The 15,885-nt window shown below is 40.7% G+C and overlaps 1 protein-coding gene across 1 annotated transcript in view; it reads left to right on the top strand.

Annotated features, from left to right (window-relative positions):
* The first annotated feature begins 8,455 nt into the window (after window positions 1-8,455).
* Rad21 (RAD21 cohesin complex component) overlaps window positions 8,456-15,885 on the top strand; it is a 31,611-nt gene continuing 24,181 nt past the window's right edge. Inside the window, exon 1 of the mRNA XM_008837961.2 lies at window positions 8,456-8,639. The gene's annotated coding sequence lies outside the window, so the exon portion shown is untranslated. The remainder of the gene's footprint in view (window positions 8,640-15,885) is intronic.

The raw sequence follows: 15,885 nt of genomic DNA, 5'->3' as shown, positions 1-15,885 counted from the left end.
ATGTTCTTTATCTTTCTGGTGTCTGTTGTGGTGTTTCCCCTTTCATCTCTGATTTTGTTGATTTGGAGGTGCTCTTTCTTTTGTTTAACTGGGCGATCAGTCTGTCAATCTTTTTTGGTCCAGGCTCTTCTGGCTTTCATAGTTTGCACTGAAAAGTCTGCTGTAATCCTAATGGGTTTTCCTTTATATGTGACTTGTTGTTTCTCTTTTGCAGTTTTCAATATTGTCTCTTTGTTTTGTATACTTGGTGTTTTTACTATGATGTGCTGTGGAGAGTTTCTTTTCTGGTCCTATCTGTTTGGTGTTCTATATGCTTCTTGTATTTGTATGGGCATGTCTTTGTTTAATTTGGGGAAATTTTCTTCTATGATTCTGTTGAGGATGTGGTCCATGCCATTATCTTGGGATTCTTCTCCTTCCTGTATGCCTATGATTTGTAAGTTTGGTCTTTTTATGGTGTCACACAATTCCTGCATATTCCATTCTTGTGCTTTTTTAAATTTTTTGTAATCTTTGCTTGAGTGGTCTAGGTCATCCACTTTATCTTCCAGTCTTGATATTCTGTTTTCCATTTCATTCATCCTGTTGGGGAGGCTTTCTCCTGTGGTTTCTAATTAACTTACTGAGTGTTTCACTTCCTTCTTCATTTCAGCCTGAGTATTATTCAGTATTTCTCTTTTCTGAATTCATTCAGGAGTTTATCCTTATCTTCCTTCAGTTCTTTGATTTCTTTCTTTGTATTCTTTACATTCACTTAATTCTTTTACCAGGTTCTTAATTGTTCTTTTAAGCTCCATGTCCTGTGTTATCTCCAGGGAGTTCTCATTGTAGTCCTCTAAAGAACTATTGGTACTTGATGCGGATGTATTATTTTTGGTTTTTCATGTTATTATTTTTTCTTTATGACTTTGACATGTGAATTTCCTTTGTAGTTTCTGATTCTTGTGTGAGACTCAAGCCTTCAAGTTTAGGTCTGCTTCTTTTTGTGAACTTTATGTGCCTTTGTGGTTTACTTCTTGGGCATGAAAAACTGGTTCATCTAAGCTTCCAGCTTCTGGTTCTCTCTTTTGATTTTATACTGGAGTGGCCAGATTGCTTTTGTCTTCAGGAATTCCCACAGAGGCCCAAGTCAGATGAGGATCAGATTCCTTCAGGCTTTCTCCTAAAGTCTGGATCCCCCAGGAAAGATGTTGTCCTCAGGAATTTGTGGGTTGCACTGGCCTGGGAGCAGGGCCCAGGAAAGATGCTGGTCTCAGGCAGCTGGTGGCCATGTGAAGAGGTCCCAAGGGCTCCTGATGACTGTCAGGAGGAACTGGGTTGGCCTGAATGCAAAGGATCAGGAAGCCAAGAGGTCAGCCCTGGTGTCCAGGAAAGAGGCAAATGGGTTGTACAGCCCAGGGAAGCAGAGGGATGTGATGGCGGGACTAGGCCTGGGGGGCTCCTAGGGACCGTGAGAACGAACTGGGTTGGTCTGGATGCAAAGGATCAGTAAGCAGTGATGATTCCCTGTGTCTGGGGTGCCAAGACACGGAATGGGGACAGTACCCAGGCTGGGAGGAGAGACCCACGGGGAGATGAGAGGGTGAATGAGGCTGGGGGAGTCAAGGCACAGAGGGCACTGGGATGGACTTACCCAGGAGAGAGGATGGTGGGTTGTGCAGGCCCAAGGAAGCAGAGGGCAGTGAGGTGGACCCAGGCCCATAAGCCTCCTGGGGACCACAAGAAGGAACTGGGTTCGTCTGGATGCAAGGGGTCAGGAAGCAGTGGTGGTTCCGGGCTGAGGGGTCAGTCCCGGTGTGTAGGAAAGAGCCTGCCGGTTGTGCAGGGAAGCAGAGGGAGGTGAGGGCAGGACCAGGCCCAGAGGGCTCCTGGGGACCATGAGAAGGAACTGGGTTCATCTGGATACAAGGGATCAGGAAATAGTAGTGGTTCTGGGCCGAGAGGTCAGCCCCTGTGTCCAGGAAAGATGCTGGCAGTTTATGTGGCCCAGGGAAGCAGAGGGAGGTGAGCTGTGTGATATTTTTTAAGGTAGACTCTAGCTAGGCTGATGAGATCCCAGTAGATGAACTTGCACTGAGGGATGTCTGGGTACACTAACTTGACTGGATAGGCCTCAACATAAGTGACAGAATGCATGAAATCTGGTGAGGCAGTCTATGAGGTGGTCCAGATGGGGGAGTGGGTATAAAAATGATTAAGATGTTTTATATGAAATGCACAAAAATTCAATAAAAAAAATACATGAAAAAGAGGTGTGAAGAAACAGGATGGATGGAAAGTGCTTAAAATAATGAAGGTCATTCCATTAAATGGTAATTATTAAACAGATGCTTCATGAATAGATGCATAGCAAAAGCATAAAGCAGGGGTCCAAGTTCACTTCAGGATGAACAGATGAAGACTGCCATTGAACTTGTTAGCTCCCTAGCAGGTGATATTCTGACCCATCTTTTCCACTGATACTCAGGGCCTCACTGTGCTGAAGAGTGAACAATAACAATAAACAGTACTATAACATACAGAAGAACATAAGGCCTAACTGACATATTATTCAAACACTGATTAGAGTCCAATACAGATTGTCCTCCGTTACTCAGATGGTGGGCACAGCTCATTAATTTGTGCAAAGAGTAAGGTGTCCAAGTGAAAACTTCTATTTCCAGCTCACATATTGCTGGTAAATGTCACAGATGAGTATCTCACAGAACTGGATGGTTCCAAGTGATTTACAGTGAATGCTGGTCACTGACCCTCTGTGAATCTTTTTATATCTGCTTACCTTAGGTCAAACTCTAATCTCCCAATCTCATTTTAAAAAAAAGTTTATTATGACCTCTGTGGGCATTGCTCGACATAGGTGCACTTACATAATACAGGCAAAACACTCATACACATAAAATAAATAAAATTAAAAATAATTTTTTAAAACTTTATTTATTATGGAAATTTTCTATACTAAACATATAAAAAGGTAGAGGAAGTGAAATTAAGATGACCCCCTATATACCCTTGGGGAAAGATAATATGGGGTATTCCTCATCAAATATTAAACACTTCAGATATCATGAAACACTACCTTCATGAGAAAACTACAAAGTCTTATCAAGAAGACTAAAGTCAAGAATGGAGACCAAGTTCTAGAATTAAATATGTGAATTTAAGTCTTCACTGTGAAGGCAAATACCAGCAAGTGCTGATTTACCAGTCTTGGTTTTCTCTGGTTTAAAAAAAGGGGGGGGGTGCCTTTTAAAAATATTTTGCTTTTTTTTTAATTTAATGTGTATGAGTGTATTACCTGCATGTAAGTGCACCCATGGTATGCAATGCTCATAGAGATCAGAAGAGGGTGTCTGATACCCTGAAACTGGAGTTACAGGCGATTGTTAGCCACCATGTGGGTCCTGGGAATTGAACCTGAGTCCTCTGCAAGAGCCGTCAGTGCTCTGAACCACTTCTCCAGATCCCCCCATTCCCTTTTATTTCACTTTTTGAGACAGGTCTCACTATGTAGCACCAGATGACCTGGCACCCGCTGTGTAAACCATCCCAGGCTGGCCTCAATCTCCCAGCAATCTATCAGACTCTGCTTCCTTAATGCTGGGATTAAAGGCATCCAACATATATCTGGCTAAAATGCTTTTGCTTTTTTTTTAATGTCTTTGTTGCTGTTGTTATTACTGTTGTTTTTGAGCCAGGGTCTCCCTGCCTGTCTAAAATGTATTTTTGTGTTGTTCTCTTTCCCAGCTGTCCTGGAACTCACTATGTAGACCAGGCTCATCTTGAACTCATAGAGGTGTGCCTGCCTCTGCCTCCTGAGTGCTGGAATTAAAGGCATGTGCCTGGACTAATATGTATTTTTAAGGAAGAACTGAATATATGACTTGGAAGGAAAAATTTTGTGGGACATATGATAAAAATTGCAGTAAGAATAGGTTACTTGAAAGTGAAGTTTTTAGGACACAAAATTCTTCCTATGAAATTATAAAACAGTTCTCCTAAAGACAATGAATGGAAAATTACATGAATGATGCGGCTACTTGATGTTAGAGAGCAGACATTCATTTCCGTAGCTTGTAAAATACTTGACCAAGATAAGTGTTTGTTATCTTTACAAATAAATGCACATCTAGCAGTGTATAACAGAAGGCAAAAAAAAATTCAGACTGAACTTTTTCTTTAACAAATAAGAAGTCTGGAACTTAAATGCCAGAGCCCAAAAAATTGTTATGGAGTAAGTTTTTCCATCTCACCGCTTCTCTGTCCTTTCTTTAATCTTTATCTTCATTGTCTGTGTTCATTGCTGGAGGGCTAATCATTGAAAGTATGTTCCAAGCAGCAAAAAAGAGGAAAGAGAAGAGTAGACTTTTCCTTTATAAAATGAATCTTCTAAACTATCCACACAAAACTTGACTGAAATGGAGCTGGAGAGATAATTCAGTGGTTAAGCACTGGCTGTTCTTGCAGAAGACCCAGGTTCGAATTCCAGCACCCACATGGTGGCTAACAACTGTCTGTAACTCCAGTTTCAGGGAATCCAATGCCTTCTGTTCTCTGCAGGCACTGCATGACATGGGTGCACTTACATGCAAGCATACCACTCATACACACAAAAATAAATGAATAAATTAAAATTTTTAAAAACTTGACTGAAACATTCAGACTGGAATTATAATTCACATGGTACATGTGTATGCACAAATACTGCATAGTATGCACAAGGGCCTCGGTTCACTCCTAGACACCATGAAAACTGACATGGTCACACATGGAAAATAGATTGAGAAATGCAATCTATTGGCTAAGTGACATGTGCCAAACTAAAGAAAAAGGCAAAGATATTGGGAGGCAATTCTCAGCTTTTGCCATCCAAGTCAATATAAAAGAAAAATCAATAGAAAAGAAGAATCAGCACATGTGTGGAGGAAAATAAGCAGGTGATTATCCAAATACCAGTAACAAACTATGACAAAATAATTGTAATTTACTGAACTCAATGTGCCAAATGCTATGCTACATGCTTTATATACATTATCTCATGTAATAACACCACAGCACCAAATGGACATATAAAATCAGTCTTGTTTTGTAGATGGTAAAATTCAGCATCAGAGAGGTTGAGCAACTTGCAAAATATTAGCTACTAAGTGGAAGAGTACAATGCAATCCCAGATCTATATGATATCAAAGTCTACCTTAAAAAATGTGTTCTGCATATCAGAAGACTTGGAATTTCATGAACTGTTTATAAAGTATATTCTCAGACCCACCCAAATTCCCAAATTCAGATTTTGTTGAAAAAATAACCCAAGACAAATTGTAAGCCTATTGAAATTATAGAAGTAGCACTCTCAGCCACCCACCATGAATTTATCAGAGCCCACTAATTAAAAAAAAACAGTGTATCATCGGGTAAGAAGTTCAGTGTGATGATAGAATGCAGTTCTTTACAGATTCTTTATATGTGATTTGCAAATAGAATAATGATTTCCAAATAATATGGAAGTTACAATCATTAAGATGTGATTCTGTTTATTCATAGCATACGAACTTTTTTTAATCCCATCAAGACTCAAGAACCAAGTACTCTACATGACCCCCATGCATGTCAGTTAGCTCTTGGCTTTAGTCCAATGCTCTGTCTTAGAAATGCTTTCTTTAGTAGTTTCATTTATTGCCCTATTTTTCTCATTTCTCAAAACTTAGCAGCTTCTAAAGCTAGGTGTGGTAGCATACACCTTTACTCCCAGCACTCAAGAGGAAGAAGCAGATGAAGCTCTGTGAGATTGAGCTGGCCAGCCTGCTCTACATAGCAAATTCTGGGGCTACAGGGAAACCCTTCCTCAAAAAGACCAAAAAACAAACAAACAAACAAACAAAACCCCCAGCAACTTCTGTCTTACTGTATGCTGCTCTCATCAAACACCACTATTTCTTTTGTAGTGAGTGTTACATTGGCTGTATTATTTCCTCAACTGATGGTAATTTAACACACTTTTAACAGTTTGCAGGGATTTTATTAGCTTTGTTAGGTCAATCTTATTTTCAACCAGCTTGTCCAGTAATTTTTCTAAGCCATTTTTCAGAACGAAAGGAACAGTGCATACCATACTAAAACAACAATGTGACTGCATTCTGGAGTGAATGCCTAGAGGATTTCAGGAAAAATACTGTCCATCTGCTTTTATTAAGTGCCTATTATCAAAATGGCCACTATAAAATATTTCCAACAACATAGCTGAAAAAGTTCTTGGTACTGAAATGTTGATACAGTTAAATTTTCTGACAATAGTCCTAATGATCAACCATACTGGTGCATGCCTTTAATTCCAGCACTCTGGAGGCAGAAGTTGGCTGTTCTCTGGGAGTTCCAGGCCAACTGAGGCTGTAGGGAAACCCTGTCTCAAAAAAAAAAAAAGAGGAGTGTAAGGGTATAGCACCTTTAATCCAACACTCAGGAGGCAGAGGTTGGTGAACCTCTGTGAAATTGAAGCCAGCCTGGTCTACATAGCAAGCTTCAGGTCAGCAGGGGCTACAGGGAGACTCTGCCTCAAAAAAATAAAAATAAAAACTAAAACAAAACAAAGCCAAACAAACAAGTAATTCCTAATAATTTCCATAGTCCCTGATGCAGATTCTGCCTCTGAGTTTTTCCATGATCTCCTCCTCAGTCCTTCATAATCTTACAACAACAAGCTCACTTCCATCCTTCCTTGACTTTGCTTTGCTGAAATCTACCTGCCTAAGCAGATCAGGTGTCAGCAAAGCAAACAGATTTGAGCATCTACCTCAGCCTTGACAGGGATGCTTGAAGCCCCTTTCTGAGTCCTGACTCAAACCCTTCCTTTGCCTTAAAGTTCAGGATGTAATTATGAATTAAGCTTAGTAATGTAAGGCACATGTGCACACATACAGAGTGGGGTAGGGGGGCTGCATTATCTCACATTTGCTTCATATATGGTACATTAAGAGTTGTCATTTCAAATATTGACTTTTGTCCTTAATTCCTCTGCCTCTCTTATGTCTTTACCCAGTTATTACATTTTTACTACAAATTTTGTCCTTAAAATATTCTTTTTTATCAAAACCCAGATTGATGACATATACATTGCTTCAGTCACTTTCCAGCACTGTCTTCTGTCTAGCCAAAACCTTAGAGACTATTTGATTTGTGAACTTTTCTTCAGTCAACAAATATACTTTTTCATTTAAGTAAAGAAGTTTAAAGTTCTGTTGCAACATACTTAATGAACACTGTGATACTCCTGAAAATATATCTTTTTGTCTTATTCTTCTCTTAATCTAACTTTCTGACTTACTATAAATTTTTATTACAAAAATCTCGTTTCAAAAGCTGATCAATTCTGAGGAGTAAGTCAGCATAACTGTTACTCTCAATCAAAATCTGCTACTCTATGTTCTTGCTACACGCTTTTGCTCTCACAAAAAAAGTCTCAGTTGTATGTATGTCATCCTGAGACAGACCAAGCAAAGCACAAGTGGTTTATAGAAAGGCTTCACACAGTGGCAGCATCCAGTTTCTCAGTCATTATGTCAAATCCTACAAGTCATCTCCTGAGTAATCAGAAAATGGAAGCAGATTATTTTCAATTGACAGACAAAATCTGTCCTTTAAATCTGTCCTGTCAACGAACTAACTAATGTTGACAAATGCACTTGCAGATAAGTGCTCCCGAATAAAGATGATACTATCAGCAACTAACTCCTGCAATAAGAATTTTAACTTGACATTTTAGTAAAAGGAAGTGAGTGCATTGATAGGATGGAATAGTGCACCAGAAGCATCTTTTCAAAATAATAAAATGCAGTTATAGGGGTCTATGAAGAAATTATGTAAGAATTCATGAATGGAAAGCAGGGTCAGCTTAAGAGCTGAGTGTTAAAGGAGTCTCCTTTAGGGGGAAATAAAGATACAAATCAAATTATGTATTGTATCTGGAGAAATTTTAAGATTCTGCTCCACCAATACCACAGTCTATATTAAAGCAAGTATTGCCTTCACTATACGCGTTACTATCCCTCAAAGTCTAGCTAGCACGTTGGTACTGTAAACCTAAGACTTGCTATAAATGTGTTGGCTAAATCAGTAACTCTTAAGATTTTTTGTTTCCTTCGTCGTTATAGTCATTAAAATGGATTTTTGTGTCGAGCACACAGAAAACAGGCCAAGAGGAACGCTTCGCTTTAAATCAAGCACAAGAATAAAGCAAGCGAGTCACACTAGCCAGACTGCGCGTGCGCTGACAACTCCCTGGAGCCTCTGGGCCTGCTCAGTTCTGGGCTCCACAGACAGTGGGCGTGCTCCAAAACCAAGGAAGTTGTCAGTGCGCCTGTGTCGTTCCTCCGGGGGATCCGGCGGGCTGCGCAGGCGCACAGGTACTATTTTGACCGTAAACATCCTGCCGATTTGAACCAAGGATTTGGGCGGCCGGAAGAGCCGCGCCGTAACGGCAGCCATCTTGTTTGTTTGAGTGAATCGAAAGGAGGCGGTGGCCGTGGCGGCAGCGGGAGCAGCTCCGAGGCCACACCGCACAAGAGCTCCCCCTTTCCCCGCCCCCTCCCCCGACCCTTTTCCCCCTCCCCGGGCCACCCATCCCGCCCTGCTCCCCGCGCAGAGCCAGGTAAGCCACTCTCCGACCCCTTCGTGGGGCTCCTACTCCCTCCCCCGCGGCTCTTGCCCGCCGGACTGCCGTCGGAGCGCGGGCCCCGGGCCGGGAATGGCGGGGGCAGGCGGCGCCTCCCCGCGCTCAGGCCCTGCAGTCCGGGCCTCTCCTCCCCGGGGTTCCTGGTAGCTCGGGCCGGGCTTCTCTCCTGCTTCTTACTGAAGGTTCTGCGGGCTCTCGCAGCCCACAAAAGCCTCTGTGCGGCGCAGCCGGCGGCCGGCTTAGGGCCCCATGGCCGCGGAGGGAGGAGGGCGGTTTGAACGAGCCCGCTCTCGGGACCGGGCCGTCCCCTCAAGGGAAAATGGCTGAGAAGTCGCGGGAACCGGCGCGGTGGGCCCCTGGGTGGCCACGGTGCACCCGGTTGTGGGGTCCGAGTCCAGGTCGCGCCAGGCCTGGGTGGCCCCAGGGTCCGGGGACCCTCGCCAGCCACTGCTGTTGCCTGAGAATTCTTTAATGTTGGGACTCTCAGAAACTGGACATCCCCGTGGAAAACATGAAAAGTAGCATTGCTTCTGATTCTTAGGACGTGAGTGTTACTGATTTTCCCCTTAACTTTTCTAAACTTTTTTTTTTTAAATATCCTGAGCGTCGTGGGGACGCTCTCGTGCTGGGTGTCTTTTTCATGGCAGAGAAAGGCTTTGAGAACGCTCTGCCAAGGAGTGAAGTGACGCTGTCGAGGTGTCCTGCCAGACTGAGCGGCCTCTTTCAAAGTGAAAAGAAGGAAACGTGTCTCTGGGCACTCTGATTTGTTAGGCTGTGCTTAACGTTCTTGAACGCGTTGGTGTTTGAAGGAAGTGTGGAAATAAATGGCTTGTGTTTGTCTGCTTCTCTTTACAAGGGAAAGTTACTTAGACAGTATAGAAAAAGCATTGGTTTTTGGAAGGGGGAAAAGCTATTCAAAAACAAATACCAGTAAACTGAGAGGCTGCAGAACTTTGGAAACTGAAGCAGCTTTCTTAAATTGTAAAGTCACTAAATACCTTTGTTTAATGTTGGAGGCAACATTTTTTTTTTAAAGACATTGATGAAGATGCATGCCATATCCACTGATTAAATTACTTAGAAGTTCATGTGGTCGAGGTGACAGGAGTGTATCTAAGAAATGAGACCCAGTGCTTTCTATACACAAGTCAGAATTGCTCTGCTAGATTATAACCTTTGCCCTTTTATGTACATAAATAGGCATCAGGTTAGTAAACTGTGTGCTAAGCTGCTTAAGAGTGGTATGTGATAGTTATTTTTAAAGTTGAGAATTTCTTTTTCCATGAGTTCTTGCATAGCAGAGCATGCATATTCTGAGACATATCCGTGGGTAATACGGGAAATTTTTCAATTTTAAGGAATAAAGATTGTGGGTTTGTTTTGTTATAAGATAGGCGTGATCATGTTAACTGGGCAGGGAGTTTTTTGAGGCTACTGTTCACATCTACTTAGCACTTAGTAGGTGTGGTGTTACATTTAATTTTCATAGCCCTTGGTAAATATGCCCACTTCTTAGTTGAGAAGGCTACTTGTCAGGTTTGAGGTTGGATTTTTTTTTTTTTTTTTTTTTTTTTTGAGAGGTTGGGGCAGTGGTATCTCATGTAGCCCAAGCTGGCCTTGAAGATCACCTGCCTAAGTTTCAAGAGTCCTGGGATTACAGGCATAGGTCCAGCCTAAACTTCAGACATGAATTGACTTCTTTAACATTACAAGCAAGTAAGTGAGAGAGGAAGGAGTTGGATTTGGAGCTAGAACTGTCTGATTACAAATTGTCAAAAAACATTTTTTTAACTGTTAGAATGAAAGGAGAGTTGAGTGGTAATGTGCAGTATTAGAAACGTTGTCTTTCCCTTTCTCTGTCCTTTTGTCAGCTGACAGCTCCATTTTTATCTGAGTTAGGTGTTGGTGTTTTCCAAAGTTAGCAAATTACCCAAATGTTTATCTTTCTGTGTTTTTATAGTAGGGAAACTAAGCTACATAGAGGTTAAGTAGCATAACTTGGTAGTTAATGGCAAAGCAATATTGCCTGGGCTCCAGTGTTTCAGTTTTGAATAGGTGATATATATGTATGCCCAAGTTTTAACACGCACGCACACACACACACACACACACACAATCCGTACAAAAGGGTAGGCCTGATTTTGCAAATCCACTTTCCAGAGGTGGCTCTTGTCACCAGTTTCATGAGCATGCCACAGATATTTTATGTTTATGCAAGTGCTTGAAAGTATGTACAGTTGGCCCTCAGTGTCCATGCAGGTAGTCAGCCAACTATGAATTTAAAATGTCATCATATTTTTTTTTAATTCCCCTTCACATTTACTGTGGGGATTTCTGTTAATTTTAGATAGTAAGTTTGTGAGAAGCCTGTGTCCAGCAAGTCTGTAGACACCATTTTTCCAACATTTAGCTCTTGATTAGCATTTTAGTAATAAAGTATTGTTTACTTAAGGTGTACACCTTGTTTTCTTAGATGTAATGCTAGTATATACTTAATAGACAAAAAGAGAACATGTACTGAGAAACCAAAATCTCCTGTGACTCAGTTGAAGTGGTCTAGAACCAAACGTGCATATCTGAGTTATGCATGTCATGTATTCATGCTAAATTTGAGAGGACTATTGCGCCTTGGTATCTGTAGGACATTGGCTCAGAGAAACTCTGTACCCCTAGAATCAACCCATGCCCTAGGATACGAAAATCTGTGAATGCTTAAATTCCCAAATATAAAGTAGTATAGTATGTGTAAAAACTGCATTTATCCTCCAATATACCTTCTGATCTCTGGGTGCTTATAATATTTAACATAATGCAGTGCGGTGTAAGTAGTGGTTATGCTATATTTAGGGAATAATGAAAGAGGAAGAACCATGTACATGTTCAGTACAGGCACACTTTAAAACATTTCTGATGCCTTTGGTTGATTCTGAGACTGTAGAACCTGAAAGTATGCAGGGCCACCTCTGTATACACAGCAGAAGACACCCCGCCCCCTTCTAATTCTACACTTGTCCCAGAGCTTTTTCCTAATAGGAAACTGATGGCATTGTTTGAGGCTGCTTTATGTTCTGATGTGTAACTGTATTCGTTTTCACCTATTGTTGGTAAGTCACTTACTGATGGTCAAGTACGTTGTTTCTAACGTTGAGTTTTAATAATAAAAGTTATTAAATAACAAGTTATGCTGGTAGGATGCCATAGTGTTAGAGTTATAAATGTGGGCACCTAAGTTTAAGCTGCACTTGCATCAAATACTTGGCAAGTGTATTTATCTTGTTTGTTCTATTTTCTCTTATTTAAAATGGGCTGGTGTTTATGATTGCTAGGAAACTGAGCGTGGGAAAACATTTGATTGCCCCCCCCCGCTTTATGATTGCTAGGAAACTGAGCGTGGGAAAACATTTGATTGCCCCCCCCCCGCCATGCGCCCGCGTGTGTGTGTGTGTGTGTGTGTGTGTGTGTGTGTGTGTGTATCACATCTCCAAGTATATTTTGACTTGCTTCTTTGGAATAATCTTTTTTAAATTGCCATATTTTTGCATTACTGAATATGTTCTAAAATACCAGATAGTTCGTAAGTTGCTTGCTGCTTTAGAAAAAGTTCTTCAGAAACATGAAAAGAATCATCAAAATTTAGGTGGTCACACCTTTAATCCCAGTGCTTGGGAGACAGAGGTAGGCAGATCTCTTATGAGATCAAGGCCACCCTGGTTTACGTAGTGAGTTCCAGGCCAGCTGAAGTTACCGGGAAACCCTGTTTCACAAAACAAAACAAAAAATTCGTGCCTTGAAAATCTATAGAGATTAAACAATATTTTTTTAGTGTTGAAGATTGGTATTATCAAGGGAAATATGGTTTAAAGGGGGAGCAATGATTATGTTTTCTCTTTATCCAGGTACAAGTTAATCATTGAGTGTCCCCTGTCCCTCTGACTTAGAATGCTTTCCTCTTGCTAATTGTCTCCCAGATTAATTTTAGCACTTCTCTTTTGCTGACCCACCTCCCACCCCATACCAAGACATCTCTAGTTAGGAATCTGCCACTGCATAGCTGGGATACTTCAGCTGGGAGAGATACTTTGTGAACCTGCAGCTGAAGTATTGGCCATAAATTACCAGCAACTGTTGAAAAGTGCTAGGAGTTTTAATTTCTAAAATCTCTAGATGTTTTTACGTTGTCAATTAAGAGATCAGTAGGTATCTTACTTAGTCCTTAAGTACATATTTAGTCATGGTCATGTGGCCAACATTATTTTAGCAGGTTTTCCCCCCTTTTTTAGAACACAGAGTTTTGAAACTTCCATAGGAAACCTTAGGGTTTTCATGTCTGACATGACTACATCTCTAAGAACACACTACCGTACTGAATTTCCACAAATTATCCAGGTTTCATTTATAACATTGTAGGGATAGTTTAGGTTTTACTATAATAAACCTTCTAATGCTTGAAGCAAAAACACTGATTTGGAAATAGAAGCTCTTTCATTGCAATAAGCACATTTTGATCTACAAAATACTCTGGAACAAGGAACTCTTGAAGTACTATTTAATACTTGGAATCAGAGCATTTGCTCTGAATTTTCTGTTATAGTATTCATTATTTCTTAACTTCATATTTGGTAGGAAAGTTAAAATATTAGATAATTAGTGAAGCCTATTTTTTTCATTTGAGAAAATTTTCCTTCTGTGGACTGGTGATTCCCTGGGAGAATTGGGCTCTGAGAATAAGAATTCCGGCATCCTTCTTTATCAGGTGTTGGAAAATGGAGAGCGTAGGCAAACCTGACTGTTAGTATTACCACACTCTACTATCCCACAAATAATATTTTTGATGTACATAAATTTCTTGGCTTTGGTACCTTTAAAATAAATTTTCATCATTAGAAAAAATGGGCTTGTTGGTTGAAGATACAAGCAAATTCTCTATTCAAAATTTATAGTTTCACATGAAAATGTACTTTGGTTCTTTCCTGTTTTTAGGCTAATGTAAAAGATTTTTATATACTCGAGGCGGTTGGTGTTGCCTTTGCTTTTAAGGTTAACATAGGGCATGGTGGCAGCTGCCTGGTGACTGCTGTGCTTTCCTTTGATTCTAGTGGCTGGGTGGTGCTGAAGCCTTTGCATGTTCTTGTTTCTCATGGGGTTCTCTTCTTTTGCTCCGTTTCCAATTGTATTTTCTTCTTAACTCTTGAGTCTTGAGAGTTCCTTGTGTGTTCTAGATTCAAGTTCTAGCCAGATAAGGAGGTTTGCAGGCAGTTTTTGTTTTTGTTTTTGTTTTTCCAGTTTGCAATATTGTATTCTCCACAGGGTCTTTCATAGAGCAAAAGATTTTATTGAGTACTTTCCCATTATGGATAATGTTTTTGGTGGTGTGTCTAAAAAATTTTCCCCGTGCCTTTGGCACCTTTTTTTTCCTCTCTCTAAAAATGTTTTACATTAAAGTCTATGATCAATTTTTTTTAATTTTCTTTTTCTTTTCTCTTTTATGTGTACTGCCTGCATGTGTGTAAGTGCTCCCATGTTGTACAATGCCCACAGAGGTCAGAAGAGGCCTTTAGGTCCCCTGGAACAGGAGTTAGAGATGGTTATTAGCCACCATGTAGGTGCTGGCAATCCAACCTGGCTCCTCTGCAAGACCAGTCAGTGGTCTTAATCACTGAGCCATCTCCCCAGCCCCCACCCCCACCCCTTTTTTTGAGACAGGGTCTCCCTGTACCACAGCTGGCCTGGAACTCACTTTGTAGATGAGGCAGCCTTGATCTCACCAGAGATCTACCTGCCTCTGCCTCCCAAGTACTTGGATTAACCACCATACCTAGCTAATTTTTTGAATTATTTTATGCAGCTTTTGGGGTTCAGGTTGAGTTTTGTTTTGGTCTATGCATCCAATATGTTACAGAATTTGTTTTTGACTTGCTTCTGCATTTTTGTGAAAAATCCGTTGGAGTTAGATATATGGTCTGTTTGGGAGTTCTCTGTTCTGTAAAACAGATCTATGTACCCTTCTGCCAGTGCCACAGTGTTGAGTTACATGTATATGAGTTAAAAGCTGAATGGATTTATTGCTATTTCATTCTTCACCTTTAAAATAGTTTTAGCTTTCTAGTTCTTTGCTGCTCCCTATAAACTTTAGAATCTTGTCTGCGATTGTAAAAACAAATCATACTTTTTATAGTTATATTAGCATTTCCTTAAAATTAAATATATACGTACCATTTTGCCTAGCAATTAACTAGAATGTTTGTTGTAGAGAAAACTTGGATTCACAGTAAGTGTACACCCAGTATTAACAGCAGCTTTATTAGTAGTAGCCCAAAACTTGATAGCCATTGTCCTTCAGTAGATGAGTGGCTGAGTAAATTGTAGTTTAGTATTCATCTCACAGAATGCTACTCAACAAATGGCAACAAGTTGAATGGATCTCAGTAACATGCTAAGGTAAAAAATCACATTCTGTATGACTTACATCATTTATATAAAGATGACAAAATTAGAAATGTAGAAGAATGTTGGTTGCCAAGGTTTAGGAGTGGTGTAGAGGGAGGAACGGGTGTGGAGGTTTGGTGGTAGAGTAGTTGTATGTCTTATTTATAGTGCTGAGTACCCATCTACATATGTGACATAATGGCACAGAGTTATACATAAACCAGTGTCAGTGACTTGGTTTTGAAGCCGTATTATAATTACGTAAGATATTCCTACTCAGACAGCTGTGAGTCCATAGTTAGCTAAAAATTTGAATGTTACAATTTTTACATACATTTATTACAGGTATGCCTAGTGTTTTATTTCTGAAAAAGCAAGTTCTAATTATGAAGGTGTGGGTAGGTGGGTTGGTTGATTGGTTGTTGGTTTTGAGACATGGTATTCCTGTACCCCCAGCTTGTCTGGCTCTTTGTAGACCACACTGGCCTTGATCTCACAGAGATCTGCCTGCCTCTGCCTCCCAGTATTGAGATTAAAGGTGGATGCTACCATACCTGGCTAATTAAGGCATTTTAGTAAAAGACAGGATTAATTTGGGGGGGACAGTTTTTTAATCTGTAAAAGGGGGAAATGAAATGAGAGTTTGCAGAGATTAAAGTTTTCAGATTGGGCTTGGTGGTGCGTGCCTATAATCCCAGCACTCGGGAGGCAGAGGCAGGTGGAGCTCTGAGTTCAAGGCCAGCCTGGTCTACAAAGTGAGTTCCAAGCCAGCTGGGACTACAGGGAAAGGGAAACC

The sequence above is a fragment of the Nannospalax galili genome, unplaced genomic scaffold (genome assembly GCF_000622305.1).
Source record: "Nannospalax galili isolate Female #2095 unplaced genomic scaffold, S.galili_v1.0 scaffold17, whole genome shotgun sequence".
Classification (NCBI taxonomy): domain Eukaryota; kingdom Metazoa; phylum Chordata; class Mammalia; order Rodentia; family Spalacidae; genus Nannospalax; species Nannospalax galili.
This window is presented reverse-complemented; position numbering and strand designations above follow the sequence as displayed.